Source organism: Pelecanus crispus, chromosome 8, assembly GCF_030463565.1.
Source record: "Pelecanus crispus isolate bPelCri1 chromosome 8, bPelCri1.pri, whole genome shotgun sequence".
Taxonomy (NCBI): Eukaryota; Metazoa; Chordata; class Aves; order Pelecaniformes; family Pelecanidae; genus Pelecanus; species Pelecanus crispus.
The window spans coordinates 10,269,395-10,288,301 of record NC_134650.1 but is presented as its reverse complement, the minus strand read 5'-3'; the positions used below and the strand labels follow the sequence as shown (position 1 = coordinate 10,288,301).

General features: G+C 43.5%; 1 pseudogene; it reads left to right on the top strand.

Moving 5' to 3' along the window:
* Positions 1 to 11,225: 11,225 nt before the first annotated feature.
* Positions 11,226 to 15,489, top strand: LOC142594166 (ovomucoid-like; annotated as a pseudogene).
* Positions 15,490 to 18,907: the final 3,418 nt, after the last annotated feature.

The window sequence follows — 18,907 nt, the reverse complement described above, 5'->3', positions numbered from 1 at the left end:
TCCCTGGCTTCCTGAGCACAGTCCTTGTCTGAAGTGTAGCACTCTGCACGGGCAGTCTGTTAGCAAAGCCTGTATTTTTCAGACACATGAGTGGGCGCTGCTTATATGTCTAGGTTCTCCAAATGACTTATTTCTAGGGTTTTCTTGTCTTGAAATCGCCCTTTAACAACCTCCAAGTGTTTTAAGATAAATGCCCCCCTAGGGATGGTTCCTACTTGTCCTGGCTTTGGCTGGGATAGAGTTAACTTTCCTCCTAGTAGCTGGCATAGTGCTGTGTTTTGGAGTTACTGTGAGAATAACGTTGATAACACACTGATGTTTTAGTTGTTGCTAAGTACTGCTTACACTACTCAAGGACTTCTCAGCTTCTCATGCCCTGCCAGCGAGAAGCTGGAAGGGGGCACAGCCAGGACAGCTGACCCAACCTGGCCAAAGGGCTATTCCATACTATATGACGTCATGCTCAGTATAGAAACTGGGCGGGGGGTGTGTGTGTGTGTGTAGTTGGCTGGGGGCAGCAACTGCTGCTTGGGACCTGGCTGGGCATCAGTCGGTGGGAGATGAGCAATTGCACTGTGCATCACTTATTTTGTATATTCTTTTATCATTATTATTGTTATTATTTTCCCATCCTTTTCTGTCCTATTAAACCGTTTTTATCTCAAGCCATGACTTTTACTTCTTTTTTTCCCAATTCTCTCCCCCATCAAACTGAGAGGTGAGGGGGGGTGAACGAACGACTGTGTGGTGTTTAGCTGCCTGCCAGGTTAAACCATGACAGTCCTTTATTAAGATTGGAAGTAAAATCAGCCATGATTCTACTCTGTCTGGGGAACTGCTTACCGGAAACTGGACCTGCAATTTTCCTGGAAGACTCATAGAATCATAGAATCGTTTAGGTTGGAAAAGACCTTTAAGATCATCCAGTCCAACCATTAACCTACACTACCAAGTCTACTCTAAGCCAATCAAGGGTAGACTAGACTAAACCGTGTCCTGAAGTGCCACATCTACCTGTTTTTTGAACACCTCCAGGGATGGTGACTCCACCACCTCTCTGGGCAGCCTGTTCCAATTCTTGACCACCCTTTCCGTAAAGAAATTTTTCCTAATTTCCAACCTAAACCTCCCCTGGCACAGCTTTTGTGATTGTTTTTCCTTGCAATTCACATACCCGTGCCTCTAGGGTCGAGGTAGATTTAAAGGACTGTTGTGGTTTAACCTGGCGGGGGGGGTGGTGATAAGCAGTGCAACAGGGAACGTATACAGCAAGTAAGGTACTACATAACATAACTTTGAGAGCAAGCACAACAACTTTGAGAGCAAATAAATCAAAATTGTGACCAGCTACTATTAAACCAATATAACGAATGCTTGTAACAAATTTGCCTTAACACCCTCTGGTCAGATCTGTCATTATCTCAACGCTTCGTGCCCCACATTGGGCACCAAAAGGACAGTTGTGGTTTAACCTGGCAGGCAGCTAAACACCACACAGTTGTTTGTTCACCCCCCCTCACCTCTCAGTTTGATGGGGGAGAGAATTGGGGAAAAAAAGAAGTCATGGCTTGAGATAAAGACAGTTTAATAGGACAGAAAAGGATGGGAAAATAATAACAATAATAATGATAAAAGAATATACAAAATAAGTGATGCACAGTGCAATTGCTCATCTCCCACCGACTGATGCCCAGCCAGGTCCCAAGCAGCAGTTGCTGCCCCCAGCCAACTACACACACACACACACCCCCCGCCCAGTTTCTATACTGAGCATGACGTCATATAGTATGGAATAGCCCTTTGGCCAGGTTGGGTCAGCTGTCCTGGCTGTGCCCCCTTCCAGCTTCTCGCTGGCAGGGCATGAGAAGCTGAGAAGTCCTTGAGTAGTGTAAGCAGTACTTAGCAACAACTAAAACATCAGTGTGTTATCAACGTTATTCTCACAGTAACTCCAAAACACAGCACTATGCCAGCTACTAGGAGGAAAATTAACTCTATCCCAGCCAAAGCCAGGACACTACTCCTGCCTACTTGTCTTCTCTCTTAGTCTTTAATAACATAATACTTTTTGCCAGCCCAAGGAGTATTTCAGCAGTGTTTCACAATCCAAGGACAAAGTATCCTTCTGTTTTTTGGGAGTGTGACCTGTCACTGGCATATTGTTCATTAAATTTATTTTGCTTTTGTCCTCTGTTGGAGTATTGAATTGGCGGTTTTTTGATCCACACAAGAGAAACATAAATAAATTGGGCATATCCCTTCTAAAAAGTAATATCTCCCATATGCATTTCTTCTGGGAGCCAAAGGGAGGGGGGGTGCTTGTTTTCCTTGATGGAATGAGGTCATCCAAAAAAGCCATGCTTTGGTGGTAAAACAAAGGATTTATGTTGAGATGGGCAGATGGATGAACCAGTGATTTCCAGATTGGGTTCAACTTTTCTAGGATCCAGATTAGGGTCTCACATCATGCTGTCATCATCAGACTACCAGTCCATTACTGCAAATCTAACCTACAATGCTAATGGCTTTTAGGGGTAAATAACAATTTTAAATTCTTTGCATATGCCCATAGAAGTTGCTTCATCTCTTGTCCAGTCCAAGGACTCCCTTCAGTGTCTGGGACACCCTCTTGCTGGCCTTCCCAGTTCACTGCTTTCCTGGTTTCACTATAACTTAATGATGCTTTACTGGGATGAAGCATGAAAATAAAAGTAGAGACTTGCCACTCTGGTATCGGTTCATTCAACATTTTGCTTGTGAAAAAGCACTGCGCATAAAGAAGCACTGATAGGTGCACACAGAGAAAAATCTGGCAGCAGTTGCTGTTTAAGTTTGTCCAGTTACTCTTTTGCCTGCAGAAGTTTTCTATGGTCCTTCAGAAGGAACCTGTCACATATTTCACTTGAAATAATGACTCAGAGGGTGTATCTAACATATTGAAACTTCTTGTGACTCCTGTTGACGAGGAAGTTTTCTTGGCTGTTGTGGTTTGATCCCATCTGGCAACTAAGCACCACACTCCCCCCCAGTGGGATGGGGAGAGAATCGGAAAAGTGAGAAAACTCCTGGGTTGAGATAAAGACAGTTTAATAAGCAAAGCAAAAGCCGTGCACACAAGCAAAGCAAACCAAGGAATTAATGGACTCCTTCCCATCGGTAGGCAGGTGTTCAGCCATCTCCAGGAAAGCAGGGCTCCATCACATGTAATGGTTACTTGGGAAGACAAATGCCATCACTCCAAGTGTCCCCCCTTTCCTTCTTCTTCCACCACCTTTATATACTGAGCATGACATCACATGGTATAGAATATCCCTTTGGTTTGTTGGGGTCAGCTGTCCCATTTGTGTCCCCTCCCAAATTCTTGTGCACCCCCAGCCTGCTCACTGGTGGAGTGGGGTGAGGAGCAGAAAAGGCCTCGACTCTGTGTCAGCACTGCTCAGCAACAACTAAAACATCCCTGTGTTATCATCACTGCTTCCAGCACAAATCCAAAACACAGCCCCATGCGAGCTACTATGAAGAAAATTAACTCTACCCCAGCCAAAACCAGCACACTGGCTTACAAGCATGTCTTACCTCTGTCGAGATTGCCACCCTGACAAAGGACCAGGAATGTTACTTCAGAATAAGGGGCAATAAGGCAAATCTGAATGTGCAAACACATACGCACACACAAACATGTGCACGTACATACAAGCGTGGTTACCACCTGAGGGCAGAATTAAGGCTACATTTACTGAGCAAAACATAGGCTCCGCTGCATGCAGAAACTTCAGCCACCGTGAAGATGGCAGGTGTGCTGCTGCTTTTTGCTCTAGCCCTTAGCTGCAGCCCAGGTGAGTAGCTCACTGCCTCCCGCTCTGCCTTTGAGTAAATACTGTCTGTCTTTAAAAGCACAAAAACATCCTCAGACTGGAAAGAGCTTCATTCTACAAGGACTTATTTACTCCTAGAAAGATGGTGTTGAAAAGACTTGACATCAAAGACTATCACTTATGGGGTAATATTTTAGCAACAGAACTGAGTGGGTAAGAACAACTGTGGGAACAGCTCTACTCTCAGCGCTAGTTTATGCATAATGAAAGAAGTGACATGTACGTGGTACAACCCGGAGACTCAGACATCCAGTATTTAACCTCTGAAATGTTGCAGAAACACAAATTACTTTACTGAATGAAAGCGAACATTTCTTGTAGTCATCCTGAACTGAGATGCAATTTGAGAGCCTGAACCGTTGTAGAGGCTTTATGAAAGTTACATCTCACTAAATACGCCTCTTATTTAAGAACTATTGTGGCAATGCATTTAAGATGCTGCCTCCATGTACTTGCCAGCTTTATGACCCTGTTTGCATCAATAACTTGCTTAGCTTTGAGTACCTGCCCTGCTCCATCCTTTGAACCATGGAAAATGCCTTTCTCTTCTTTCATTTTGTACACCATTTTCCATCTTGGCTGTAACCCCCGTTAAAAAAATTATACTACAGAATCAATGTTGTAAACATACAATATGGCACAAAACTTTGCCTGAAATTCCTTTTGTCTAAGAAGTAATTTGCTAACAAACAGTGAATTGAAAGTTGTATATTTGGAGCATGCATTCACAGAAATCTGTAGCTCTAACAGAACCCATGAATTGTATTTGTATCATATTTCCTTCTTTTTTTTTTTTTCTTTTTTTCCAGATATTGATGTGCTGTGGGTAAGGGACAGATCTTTCTATTTTCCATCACTTCTTTCCTTAAAGCAGTTTCTGTGTAAATCCTTACTAATCACATTGTGATAGAGCATTTGAAAATCCTGAGTCATCCAGCTGTCTGAACAATATTTGCGACAGATATTATTGGGTAAAATTGCCATTTTCATCTGATGATAGTTTCAACAAGTAGTGCAGTATTCACTTTGTGTCCAAGTTATTGTCAAAGTTACTGCAGCAGCAGTTACGATGGTTACACAGGCTGTACACTGCTAGAGGCAACGTACCACTGTAGTCCTGCCCTGTCCCTGGGCTTTTTCTCAGCATCTGCTTCTGGCCAGTGCTGGGGGGAGCTCAGGGGGTGTGTGTGGGGTTCCTAATGTCACCTTTCTTACATACCTGTTGTTGAAAGCTTTTTTGTGAACATAGATTGCATCTATCTACAGGGCTACTGCAGTAACTGTGTGGTACCCAGAGCTGTCTGTTCTATGGAGTACATCCCACACTGCGGGTCTGATGGTGTAACATATGGCAATACATGCTTATTCTGCAATGCATTCCTGTATAGATGAAAATAAATCTCTTCACTAACTAAATGGTGAACTAACTTAGCTTAAACTAATTAAACAGTCTTGGAGACTGGCTGGAGAAGTAAAGTTCTTTTATTTTGTGTTTTTCTGTTCTCTTACTAGCAAGGGTTAGTTTTTTATTGGGAGAATTTGCCAGGAATTCCTTTCTTTCAGGTATAAAGAGGTAACATTTAGTAGGGCTCTTCAATTCCTTCTTAAGTAATTTGCTGCAGACCTTTCTTCCAGCAAACAAAGTCTATTTCCTACAAACTATTTGTTCTTCCTTTAAATTAAGTCTTTATCTTGTCTTTGAATGTTAGTAATAAAAGGAAATAGCTGGAATAGTGTTCAGAAGTTTTCTGGTTTATTTAAGTTCCTCTATGATATATCCTTCACCAGAGGGAGAGACGAACAGTAAAGGCCCTTGTATTCTGTCCCTGAGGTACTGATTTCTTCCGCCATCTTCACTTGAGATCTCTTTGAGAGTGTTAACTTCTCAACAGGCTTTGGCTAAGAAAAAGGAACCCTCCCTGGCAATGTTCCCCATGGCAGATGCTCCCCTAAAGCCTTGTCCTGAAACTTAAAAGTTCCTGATGAATCTTGAAACCTCTGCTTAGTAAAAAAATCCATCAGCATTTATGTCTTGCTTTAATGATATGTCTCATTCTGTTTTTACCCAAGATGTTGCCTGATTACATCACTGCAACAATCCTGGGGTGCAGGTATTAATGGGCAAATTACAGGGAGAGGGAATACATTGTTCTGATCTACAAAGAAATCAACCCCAGCCGTCAAGGCAATGGGTAGATCCTTAGGGCTTCTGCCTTCGTCCAGGTTTCCAAAAGAAAACCAGGGCTGGAGGTGCATCCTGGTGCAATGCTCCAATCAATTTATTCCACTAAGGGCACCTCAGACAGACACTTTCTGCTTGGTGAGAGGAACTGTTTGCCTCCGTAACCACTGCTGTCAAATACCTGCTGCCTGATGCCTGCACTACTGTACGGTGGGCTTTGGCAGCATGAAGAGGCCCCAGACAAACCTGAACATACACGTAGAGACAGTCCCAAGCCTGTTGCAGTTGGGGGTGTTTTGTGGCTGCTCTGAAAAAGCCATGGAGGCACAGAGGGTCTTGCTGGCACTGGGAACTGCTCATCCCTGTTTCAGTTTCCAGGGTTAGCCCCAATTTCTTATGCCCACAAGAGAAGTGGTGAAGAAGGGCAGGTCCCAGCTGCATTTCTTCCCCTTGTAAGCAGGGTTGGAAACACACCTTTGGATGAGAGAAGCCCTTTTGCAATCCACACTGCCTCCCAAAGCAACAGGACAGGGTGTTTTCTCTGGGCAGGCAGATACCTGGCTGCCCACGTTTGTGTTTGCAACGTTCATCGGTGCGGGGTATTGCAGAAACCCAGTGGGCAGTCAGTCCTAACAGACCTGGTGTTCAGAGGACTGCTAGCAATCGCTGTTTCTGCACCTCACCCACCACTTAGCTGCTGCTTGTAGGTTATTACATCAACTGTAGCTTGTAGAGGATCCTTTGAGATTCTTCAGCCTCTGGAAATCTCGGCCGATGAAAGGAAGGGCTCAGAGTCATAGCGTTAATTTATTATTCATTAACAGTAAAGCCCTGGCAGTGTGGCATGCTGTACAGGCAGCAGTCTCACAGTCAAATAGTTAATGATCTTAAGTGACAATGTGTCATTTTCCAGAGATTGGAGAGAGCAGCTCTCTGAAGGGAGACAATTTATTTCCAAAAGACATGACTCTCTGCAAGCATTTAGTGCCAAGTCCCTTCCTGAGGCTGGAATGTCCCTCCTGTGAGAGGGAGGTCTGTGTGTGGGAAGGCATTTCAGTGTCAGATGCAATTTCTTAGGACCAAGACAAATTGAGGCTCTGGGAGGTGGTGCTGGGGGCGTGTGGCTCAGGGCCGTCATGCTCTTTCTTGTCCCCCTCCACCGCATGAGGGAGTTGGGGGTAAGAGAACACCTGCTCCAGCACTTATTTTTTTCCTGTGGAGCAGCAGAGAGGATGAGGATGGCCCCCAGGAGCCATGATGCCTTGGAGACAAGCGGAGCTCCCGATCGTGCTCAAGATCCCAGTGGTCCTCAGAGGGCATCTTCCAGGGGCCATGTCCGCTAAGCAGGAAAATCCACCAGGCAATTGAGGGGAAACTGTGAGTAGAAATGAACAGGGACAAATCCTTCACCCTGACGCAGAGTTACACAGGATTACTCAGGAGTAACTGAGGGCAGAGCAGCACCCCATTGGCACCCCAGACCCCCTACCCCAGGGGGGCAGCGCCTTAGGATGGAGAGCAAGACAGTCCTCTTGTATGGGCACCTCATTGGAAATAATTTTTTTGTTGCTGCTCAATAAAATCCTGCCACAACAACACAAAATTCTCTCACCATTACTAATCTAACTCTCCCTCCAGGAAATTCAAGGCAGGAAACATTGTCTGCCTGCTGAGGTATTTTATGGTACAATTCTTTAAGCAGTACCTCGGCACTTTATGTCATTATCTGATGTCTGTGAATTTAGGAAATGCCATTCAATTACCCCACAACCTGATTAACACATTGCATGTAGTTATTTTGTTCTGCTCTATTTTATATCAATGCTTCTGTTTTAGTGTATTGTTCTACTTGTTGCTGGCCAAAATACACCTCAGGCCAGTCTAGACCTTTCTGTTAATGCAGTTTCTCTCTGAGGCTTTATTCAGGATAAACGGTTTGTTACTACGTTCTTTCTTGATGCGGAGAAAAATAAAATGATGTTTTAAAAGAAAATTGCTTGGATACGTCATTTTTGGGGGCTGGCTGTGTCAGAGCTATTGCAGCGAGGCAGAGCTGAGACTCGCTGAGGGGTTGGGATGTGCGGGGCCAGATACTCAGGCTTTTGCTGTTAGTATGCGGCTCCCAGACAGTCAAATTATTCCAGACACTATTGCGTGTGATATCATCTATGCTTAAACGGCTGGAGATATGCAGGCAGCAATCAGATAGCTGAATTGCAAGGAGAAACATTACATGAGTGCTGCTTAGGGCAGGGACTTTGCTTGCTGTAAGTCAAATTCACGTTCTCATAGAAGATCCAGTTCTGCCCCCATGTGCAGAGGTCTGGGAACAGCAACCTGTTTTTTGTGAGCGCTTGCAGTGTGCCACATCGCTAGTCAATGGCGAAGAAATGCATTTTGCATTTGTCTCTACAGTAGCACAGACTAGAGCACAGTACCACTTTATTCTTGATTACGGTGTGATGTGTGACAGCAGGATACGGGAGCAAGGACAACGATATCGCTGCTGGAGTAAGAACATGTGGTCTTGCATGCATACATCCACCTTTTTTATTTTCAAAAAAAAAATTAAAAAGTGTCATTTCTCTTTGTAGCCAGATGAAGCCTGTGACAAGTTTTAAACTAAAGCAGGGAAAATAAAGGAAGAATTTTTTAGATCGTAGTAGGTTTATGGACTTGTTTGAGATAGGAATCTCAAGACCAGAGGAAAATATTTCCAGGAAAACATTACTATTCTATGAAGAAATACTGCTGCATTAGAAACTGGGTAGAATTTCCAGAGTTATTGGAAATTTACCTTAATAAAAGAGATCCATCATATGACTACCAATGTTTATCCCACTCACATGGCCACAACTTTCTTGCAAGTTTGCCCTCCAAAAACTTGAAATAGCAGGAAGAGTTTTATTTAAACTTTTCTGTGGTTATTATATCTGTAGAGAGGTTAAAATAATCCTGTGGCCAAAGTCACTTTACTGAGCCCATCACCATGAGACTCTTGAATATCACAGAGGGGTTTTGGCAGGTGAGTTCATTTTGCCCTTCCCATTTGCAACAAGTGTATGACATTTCCCAAAGCTCGCTCTTCCAAATGCATGGAGGCAGTTGTTATTGACTGCTCCTAATGCCTGTTTTCAACCCATCTGCTGCCCCACAATTACTTCTGTCCTATTCCCTCTGTTTCTTATTACTGCAGCTCCTTGTGCAATCCCATGCCACACCTAGCCCAGCAGCTCTCGCTGCCCTGCCCTTGACTGCTGCCAACTATCTCCCATCCTTTCTCATAGACCCTGTAGCAAGACTCTTTCCTCGCTTCTCTTTTTCTCCCTGCTGCCCTGTGAAGTGGCAGGGATTACTGGAGGAAAAGAGCTGCTTTTGGAGCCATCCTGGCTGGCTATCCTGACCCACAGAAGCAGCATGCGGATCAGAGGGGGATCTCCCTAATGGATCTAATTCATAAAAGGGCAGGTGTTAGCCAAACATGAGAATGATGCCGCTCCCTAGCAGATACCTTGCCATTCACAACGGGTCCTGAGCTACCAGCGTGATTTCAGCCTGGCAGGAGAGGAAACTAGAGAAGCAGCACAGTTTCTGGTAACTGGGGATCTCAGATCTGGAGATGGATATGGAGAAGCTCAGGTCGCAGGGCTGGAGAGGGGACAGACTACATTCCTGTAGCCTCACTAACCACCCCAGAGCCAGAAAGTGCCATCTCCACCGGCAGCTGGTGCAACTTCTGAGGAAGCCTTGTTTTCAGGCTTTGGCATTCTTGCCCCTGGAGAATAATCAATATTAATGCTTCTGTGATTACTGCTTCCCTTCCAAATATGCTCACAATCAGTTCAAGGAATCTGAAAGTCAAGTCACTCAGGATGCTAAGAATACAACAGAAACAGCTTTCAAAGGAGCCCATCAACTTCTGATATTTGTGAATGAGGTCCAAATAGCATTATTCATTTATTTTTCAGGAAAATTATTTTAATGGCATGAACAGGCCAAGTCCCACAAGCTCTATTCTGTGACTACAGTTCCCTTACACTTTCAGCTACAATTTTATGATTTATCTGCCTGTGCCAAGACTTGAACATCTCCCAGGATAATAAGAAAAACAATTCTGATTTTCTATTTAAAACTCAGGCTGCCTTTAAGCCACAGGTATGAATCAAGCTTCTTCTAAAACACAAACATGTTCCACCCCTCACTTCCTTCCGTGACTACCTTAAATCAAAAATGTATTATTTTATGCAATATTCCTTATTTGTTTTTCCACACACTCACAATAATGTTGAACCACTTAACAGAGCCTGGCACATTATTCTTCACTTATCTTCCTTAAAACAAGACTTTCAGCTGACACTCTAAATTTAACGCCATATAACAGAGGGAGGAAGGGGGGAGCCTAAGGACTCACCTTCTGTTTGCAGCTGTTGCAAATGTTTCTTGAATGTCTTTGGTATTAAGAAGCCCATGTCACCTGCACAGAACACCATTTTTTGGTGTTTGCCATTAAGAGGAAACATTGTCCCAGTCCAGATTTAAGGCTACTTATTCTCATAATTTCTTAATCAGACTCATGCCCATTGCCAACAGATTAATAACTCTTGCTCCTACATAGAAATGTCTCTATAAACTTCTGAAGTTTTAGGTAATGCTTTCCTGTTTTGATGAGTGTTTCGTTCTCATTGGTGAGAAATCCAGTGCACCAGGAAACTACAGGAGAGAGTGCGGAAAGACTCACTGAGCCTTCAGCATCTTTAAAGTACACTGATGGCTGCCAAACCCCAGATTTTATGTCTGTAAAAGATTAGAGTGTCCCATGCTGCTGTCCCCCCACGCTGGTGTACCATGCAACTCTCCTGGAGCCCAAACACGGTCTAGTGTGTGTAATACGGTATGCACAAGTTCAAATGCTTTCAACAAATGGGCTTTTTTTGCTTTACCAACTTCCATACGTAATTTCACAACATCTACTATTGAGACAGTGCTCTTGTTTGGAAAGTACAAATCACTCATTGTACAGCAGGGCGCCTTTGTTAACAAGCTGGGTGTAGCTCACATTTTTGTTTAATTCTTCTGGGCATCTCTCTAACAAACAAGTATTCTTTAGAGCTCAACTCAATAATCAATACAATTTTCTTAGTTTACAGAGCAAATTATTACTTTATGGGATGACTTCACAAGGTCAGGGAGATGTATATATATAGTGCAGAGACAGAAGGCTGAGAACCATCTACAGAACTCAACAGCAATAGAATTGCAAGTAACAGACTATACAGCTATCTCCGCTATGAAGACAACAAGAAGTGTTGCCCTTCTTGAGCTTGTGCTTCTCAGCTGCCTTTCTGGTAAGTTGGTTTTGTTACAGTCTATGCTAGTATCTCTAGTCCTCCTGAACCTTTGCCTTTATATATGCACCTTAAAGAGAGTTCAGTCTTTTGGAGAAGTGATGATTTAGTAACAGATGAGCTCTCTTTTAATTAACTTTATCCTTGTGCAGATAAATACTATAGATCGGTAGGATGCATTTGTCTGATTTAAACTTATGAGACTTAGTGGGGATAATAGTGCTGCAAAAAGAGAAATGTTTCTGTCCTATTTCTTCTTCAGTGAGTCAAAATTTCTGGATTCACAAATAATTAATTTTTTAAATGTTAGCATATAACTTCTTGTTTACTTGGAGTAGATAAAACATTTGGGAAAACAATAACTTACATAATAAGAAAGTGTATTTGGTTAATCTGTTGGGAAATTGATGATTCCAAAAGAATTTTAGTCAAGGATGTTGTAAATTTTTTTATGTTTTATAATCTCTGTTTTTATTGTAGATATTGTTATTGCTCAACGATGGGTGAGTAGTAGATCTTTGTCATTTAGTCTTGATTTCTAAGTCTAGATGAATAATTCATACTCACACTGTAACACAGGGAAGGCTCGAGGAAGGCAAAAAAAGAGCGTTGAGTGAGAAAGGAAGAAGGAAAAGTGCCCCTACGTATTATACCACCTTTTTTCCCCAAAATAAGAAAATATCTTTGTCAGAGAAAGATAACTCACCATGTTGATAATAAAAAAAGGCAGTGATTAATAATGTAGAGTGAGAGTCAGCACATCATAGAGTGCCAGCAGAAAATCCATACAACTATTGAATAACTGCCTAAATATCTTCCCTGTCTTGATTCCCCAAAGAATGATCATTTTTGCCCACAATTCTTGCTGAAAGTACCGGAAGTTGTAATAGCGAAAAGGTGCTTTTTTTATGTTGTAAGAAGCATGGTATATTTTGTTCCCTCTCTTCTTCACCATGGAGGAACGATAGAGAAAAAAAATTACCAACAGTAGTCTCCCAACGCAGCGAAAACATAATAAACACAAGCACATCCTTCTCTCCACTTGGAGACATTACAAGCCTTCTTTAACAGGCCTCCTGCAGCGTGTACCGGTTTTCTGGAAAAACACAGCTTGCCTGTCCCCGCAACTACGAACCCGTCTGCGGGACCGACAGCGTGACCTACCCTAATGAGTGCTCCCTCTGCAAGGAAATGTTGTGAGTACAAGGTCTCCCGACTACCTACAACGCCAGTTCAAGCAGCAGACAAAAGCCTTCGGGGTTGTGACTAATTGTGGGGTGGACTAGATTTTTCGTAAGTTTCTGTCTTCCCTAATGCCCGCGATCTTCCGTGTCACAGCTCCTGAATCTGATTAATTACCGGGGCTTTATGAGCGGAGATAATTAATGAGTGAGATGACTACATGGTATCAACAGATTAATCCTTTCTTTCCTTCTCTCTCTCTCCCTCTAGCAGTAACCGCGCCATTGACAAGAAGCACGATGGAAGATGTGTTAAGGTAAGGTCTGAGATCGGCTCCTTTTCCTGCTGCTCTGAGCAGTGGTGGGTGAAATGAGGGCAGAGAACTAGCCAGAAACCTCACCTAGGATTAATTCTGTATTAGAACCACACAACTTAAAACTGTCAGAAATGGCATGAACATGAAGAATCTCAGATTTGTAAGAATTTCTTTTAAACTTTGTTTAAACAGTTAAAATGAGTGAGTTTTAAAATGTTATCTTGTGTATACCATCAGACTTAAGAATGGAAACTTTTGATTTCAATAATGCTTCGGTGTTATCAAAACACTTCTCTTTAGACTTAGACTTAGAGGCTTGTTGAAGCTAAGAAATTCCCAGAGGAAGTTTGGATTTTGACTAAATCGTAATTTTGTAACAGAAAAAATGATTCTATCAGAACGTTTATCATAAAGTTTTTTTATCAATGTATGGAGCTACCGTGACGTGAAGAAGTATCTCTATTTTTAGTTTAGAGACAGAAGGTAAAGAAACACTCTGGCTGTGCAATTTACCATAGTACAATGACTTCCATTTCAGTACACTCAGAGTAATCGCAGAAACACTGAGGTGAGCGTAAGCTCCATTTTCAAGTGGCATTGACATTTCCAGCAAAAGTTGCTGCCGCGTAAGGTATTTTAGGCAAAGATCCTTCACAGTGGTGTTCACAGTGAAAATCCCCAAGATGACAGGAATGAAGCCCGTTTCAGGACAGGAAAAAACCAGATACTCCAGGATCATGCTGTACCCACGTGCAGAATTTTAACTCTTCGTGCTCCTCCAACTCTGCCACACTGGGGCTGGAGGCTCCTCTCCTCTTTGGGGAGAGGGAGAGATGGCTTTTGCAGCACGCTCCATTACACAGGACTGATGCAAAGGGGAGCAGAGATTAAAATGTTGTTCTGTGACTGTTTCAGCTTGACTGTACTGGCTACCTGAGATCAAGCAGTGGTCGTGTGGCCCCCTGCACCCTGGAATACATGCCCATCTGCGGCACCAACGGGGTTACCTACAGAAACAAGTGCAACTTCTGCAATGCTGTGGCGTAAGTGAAGGGGCTGGGTCACGGGAGGGGTTTGTGGATCAGTAGGTGCTCCTGTTGGTATTTAGAGCGTAATGAGGTAGTTTGACTCAAAGTGTCTGCACTGTGCTCATTCATTCTCAACTCACTTTCTTCCCAAAGGAATGGACTGGACGTAAACGTGCGCAATGTTGGAGAATGCTTCCAGGTAGAGCGCAGAAATCTGCACTCTTAACTGCTGTTACAATACATTTTACAACACAAATTCACTGAATCATAACTAAGTAATAGAAACACCTGCACTGTCCTGGTGCATTTGGCCTGGAAATAGGATTTGAGGAAAATATTTAAAGTATGCCAGGGTCAAAGAGTATTGAACCAAATCCATGACTCAGATATACAGTCCCCTTCTGACCTGGGAACACAGCAGTCAGTGGGTGCTGAGACCTTCATTTACCGGGAAAGGGGCAGAGCAAGAGACGCTGTCTCACCCCGTCTGCGGGAGAGCAGGAGGGTCATATACTATCAGCACTATTAGTAGCAGTGATTCCTGGGGTGGGAGTACTTTCTACAGTGTGGCTTGTGACCATCCACTTTCTGTACACTTGCCTCTGCTAGCCTGCTGAACCAGAGCAGTCAGTGGGAGGGCCAGCCTGGAAATATTGGCACGATCATTTCACTATTTGTAATAGTATTTAGTAGATTTTTTTCCCCCTGCCTTCTCCCCACTTCAGGCTGCTCAAGGCAAGCACTCTCTCTGCCTTTGAGTTTGCAGAATTGCTAGAACAACAGAGCCCTGCACCTGAAGAGTGCTTTTATGCTTTGCCATATCATAAACATTAAATAAACATAAAGCATTCATGTAGGAAAATACGGGGAACAGAAGCTTTAAAACCTGTTGTTGCTCCATTATTAGCAGATTGACTGTAGTGAACACAACAGTAGCTATTCCATCTGCACCGCCCAGTATGACCCCCTTTGTGGATCTGATGGCAAAACTTATGGAAACGAATGCCAGTTCTGCGGCGCAGTTTGGTAAGTATGGAGCTCACTGTGTGGCCGTGAAACCAGAGGAGCTGGAGCACACAAGCATTGGTGGCAACAGGTGTGGAAGCCCCAGAGCTCCCATTAGCCCCTCAATAAATCCATCCCTGCTCCACATCCCTCTCCTGACGCTCACTCCTCTGTCACCCCCCAGGCACTGAAGATCTTAAGCCCGAGTGAGTCTTCTCCTTCCCTTGCAATTAAATCCAGATCCCCATTTGCAGGCTCATAGCGTTGCCGACTCCCTCCCTGCCAGAGTGATTTAAACTGTGACCAAAGGAGGTGTCCAAAATTATGGGGTTTGTCCCAAATCTCTTTCACTTGAGAAAACGTGTAACCTGGGGAATCAGGAAAGAGGTGAAACATTAAGTGAAGTACTTTATAACTTGGAGAGGATGAAAGCATTGGCTTATTTGGGTAAAGTTAGACTATAAAACTGAGATCCACATCTGTAATTTTGGTCTCAATCTTTCTCTTTAGGCGGAGCCAGGGAACTCTGTTCCTCAGACACCGTGGTGAATGCTGAACACTGGAGCCGTAGCCTTCGTCTTGATTTTTCCCTTACGAATCCTGCAATCAAACAAGCTCTTCCCTGCTCCCTCAACTGTTGCACATTGGTCTCTGCTTTGATTGATCAATAAATTAAATGCAGCCAGTCTCTTTGCCATGGACTGGTTTTTGGGTTTTGTTTTTTTTTCAGGGCAGGGGTAATGGTCTTCAGGCTTTTAGGTACTTATCTGTCAGGCGGGAGAAGTTGTGAAATAAACCACAATAAAGAGCAAAGCGTAACACCCATCACACACCAACCCAAGCCCTCACGAGAGTACGTCACTCCATACCAAACCATCAGAAGAGAAACCAAGCTGCTATAAAATACTGCCACTTTCCTAATTTAGGTGTCTTATAGAGTCTAAATGGACTTGTCTTTGTAACAGCACTGAGTCTTGGAGAAACTGGTCCTTTTAGGGGCCCTGGTATGGGAGGATGGCCCTGGGGAAGTGTGAAAGAGAAAGGTGGCCGTGGTCAGCCCTACCTGGTCACACCTGAGCAAGGGGCACGTCTAGCTGTGCATTATAAAAAGGAGGCTTATAGCAAAGGGAGGAGGCTATCTCACAGGGAAGAAAATTAGGAACTGCTGCTTCCTTGAAGGGTGTGTCCATCGAGACTGTGTTGATCAGCAGAAAATTGCAGCAAGCTAGGCAAGGCTGTAATGAGCCTAATGAGAACCCGAGAAGAAATTAGACTGGGCTCAGGCTTTCAGCTTCTTGGAGAAGAGATCTGAAAAATTGTCCTTAGGGTATTTGAGGCAGAGGTAGGACAGGGGACCCTTCAGGAAAAGGTCTTGGATTTTCTAACCCTAGCAAAGAAAGGCCAGAAGATGTGCTGGTAGCTCCAAGATGCTTTCTATCTTGGGGAAAAAAAGGTATGGAGATAACATCTTTGTGGGATCCCAAAGACTGCACTGGCAGAGCAATGATATATATGAATGTTCATGATGATGTGCCATCTTTTTGGGTGAGTCAAGGAGTTAATATGCAAGCAGCACAGGCAAAAAGTCCTTAGTGCCACAGCTCACACGCTCCCTTCCTCTTCCTTTCTCCACCTCTTATTCTCTTGTTATGTAGCAAGAATATCTGCTGCTAAGACTGATATTTAGGACAAAATCTGTGACTTCCAAGCCTTTTCTTTGGGTCTTGTTTCCTGAAGTAGATAATTTCTTGACCAGGAATTTTGTAGGTGCTTCCCACCAGAAGAGGCTTGTCCTTCCCCTAATACTAGCACAGACCAGTGCTCTCTCCTAGGAAGAGGGGTGGAACTTTGTATTTTCAGGGTTTTTTCTGTTAGTACAGGCAATTATAAATCACATCGTGCCTTTGTGCCTGCTCTTAAGAAAAGACAAACTGGAGAGGCATGAGAGTTGTCACTGCTTACCTGCTTGTGTGTGTGTGAACAATAATTAAGTAACAGTCTAAGTAAGTAGTGGATGTGAACAGAGACCTGTCAGAACAAGACAGAACTCTGCTGTAATTTATTCTTGGCCAAGAAGTTTATAGAGTAGCCACAGACTGGTGGAGTTTTGGCCATAGCACGAAATTGTCTTCAACAGCAAGATCCTACGGTGAATCTCCTCTGTAGTGGTAGTTTCCACTTGAGGAAGCCAGATACTTGCTTAGGAGCTCAGAAGGCTTTGGAAAAACCCAAAGAAGAGCTGCTCACCTACAGGGAAAGGGAGGGCAAATGGCAAGTACTGGGTATGGCTGCATCCTAGATGCCTTGTGAGCCTCTAAGCAAGAACTCTTTAGAAGATGGAAAAGTTTGTATCACGTAAGACTAAAGACTGGCCCAGCACAGGCAAGTACTCAGCTTGACACCAGCAAGACTCTGCCCAGCTGCACCCCTTAGACTGCAAAACAAGGTCCAGGTGCCCTTCTTCTATCCCTGATTTTCAGAGAAGTCAGAAGGACAGAATTCCTTCACATATGCCAGTAAGTGGCCTGTTTCAGATGTTATAAAGAAGTGGAAAGGAGTAATAACGATAATCACCTGGTTGGTAATTTAGTCTCTTCCTCTCCTCAGCCCAGAAGGGATTGGTCCCTGCGGTACATTTGCTACGGCTTTAGCCAGTCAGTTATGCTTGCAGCAACCAAAATGTTTGGGTAGAGGACTGAGGCATTAAGGCTGTGGTCGTGAGCAGTGACGTATGAAACTAGAAAAGGCAAACAAGTAGTGCTGCGGGTGGCAGAACTAAGCGTGATTCTGAACGGCGCTGCAGCTGACTGACTTGATAACTAAATTATATGAGGATCTGTTTCGTGAGCTCACCCTTAATAGACATCTGAGAATTCACCTGTCAGTCACAGTTTCTCTGCTGTGTGGATTTTAAGATGTCTAGCAAGCTGCAAACTCTAATGCTTCCCCAGATTTAGGGTATTCATAAGATCACTCTCCTGCAGAAATTCTCTCTCTTGCTGGCTGAGAACATTAGCAGCATCTTTCCTCTGTTGCTAGAAAAATGTATAAAACTGTATTTATTATTTTCAATGTTTTTTTCACTCCTGTGTCAAATTTGGTTGGAACTAGTTGCAGATTCAAAATTGTCTTAGGAAAGCATACTAAAATTTTAAGCTTGCTCTTATCTGAACAGATATTTTGCAAATGGTGCAGCTGAACACAAATCCTTGCACAGACTTAGTTGGAAATAGAGCTCAAGTCTCCCAATTACCCATCAAATTCCCTTCATCGCCACTTGCTGTGGGAGCGGAGCCCTAACATATGTTTGTGAATGTGAAAAACTGGAAAACATTGACAGCTAGAGTTTAAAAAGTCCAGGGAGGAGAGTCAGCAGTCCTATCTGGGACTGTGCACACAGCTATGAGAGCATGTCACATTGGATCGCTTCTCCACCCCAACCCAACAAATTTAGAACCATCCTCAAAAATAGCCAGGGAACAACGTATAATTGGTTTCACAGACAACACATTCTCATGCTGTGATTTATTTCGTAACGTCTAGTGAGTGTCATCACGCCGCACTCAAAGCCTTGGAGCTGGCATTCAGCGAGGGCCCAGAGAATGAAAATTACCAGCTTCCCTGATGAATCACTGCTTTGAAAATTCACCCTTGTGAGAATCCTGTGACTATTTAGGAAAAAAAAAAAAAAAAAATTACAAGCCCGAGTCTATCACTCATATAATTAGCCCTTTCTAGGTTTGATGTGGACAGGGCAGCATTCCTACAGCACCATAAACACAGCCGGGACCAATAATGGCTTTAGAAATGAAGTGGAGAAGTTCTCACAATTAAGGTGGGGAATGAGGACAGCTACATACATACACAGCGCATAAATACACAGAAAGGCAGGTCTGTGTGTGCACTGTGGACTCCAGTGCTGAGACGACACATCCCACACAGATCGCTTGGCTTGGACTAGAGCTACCTGCAGC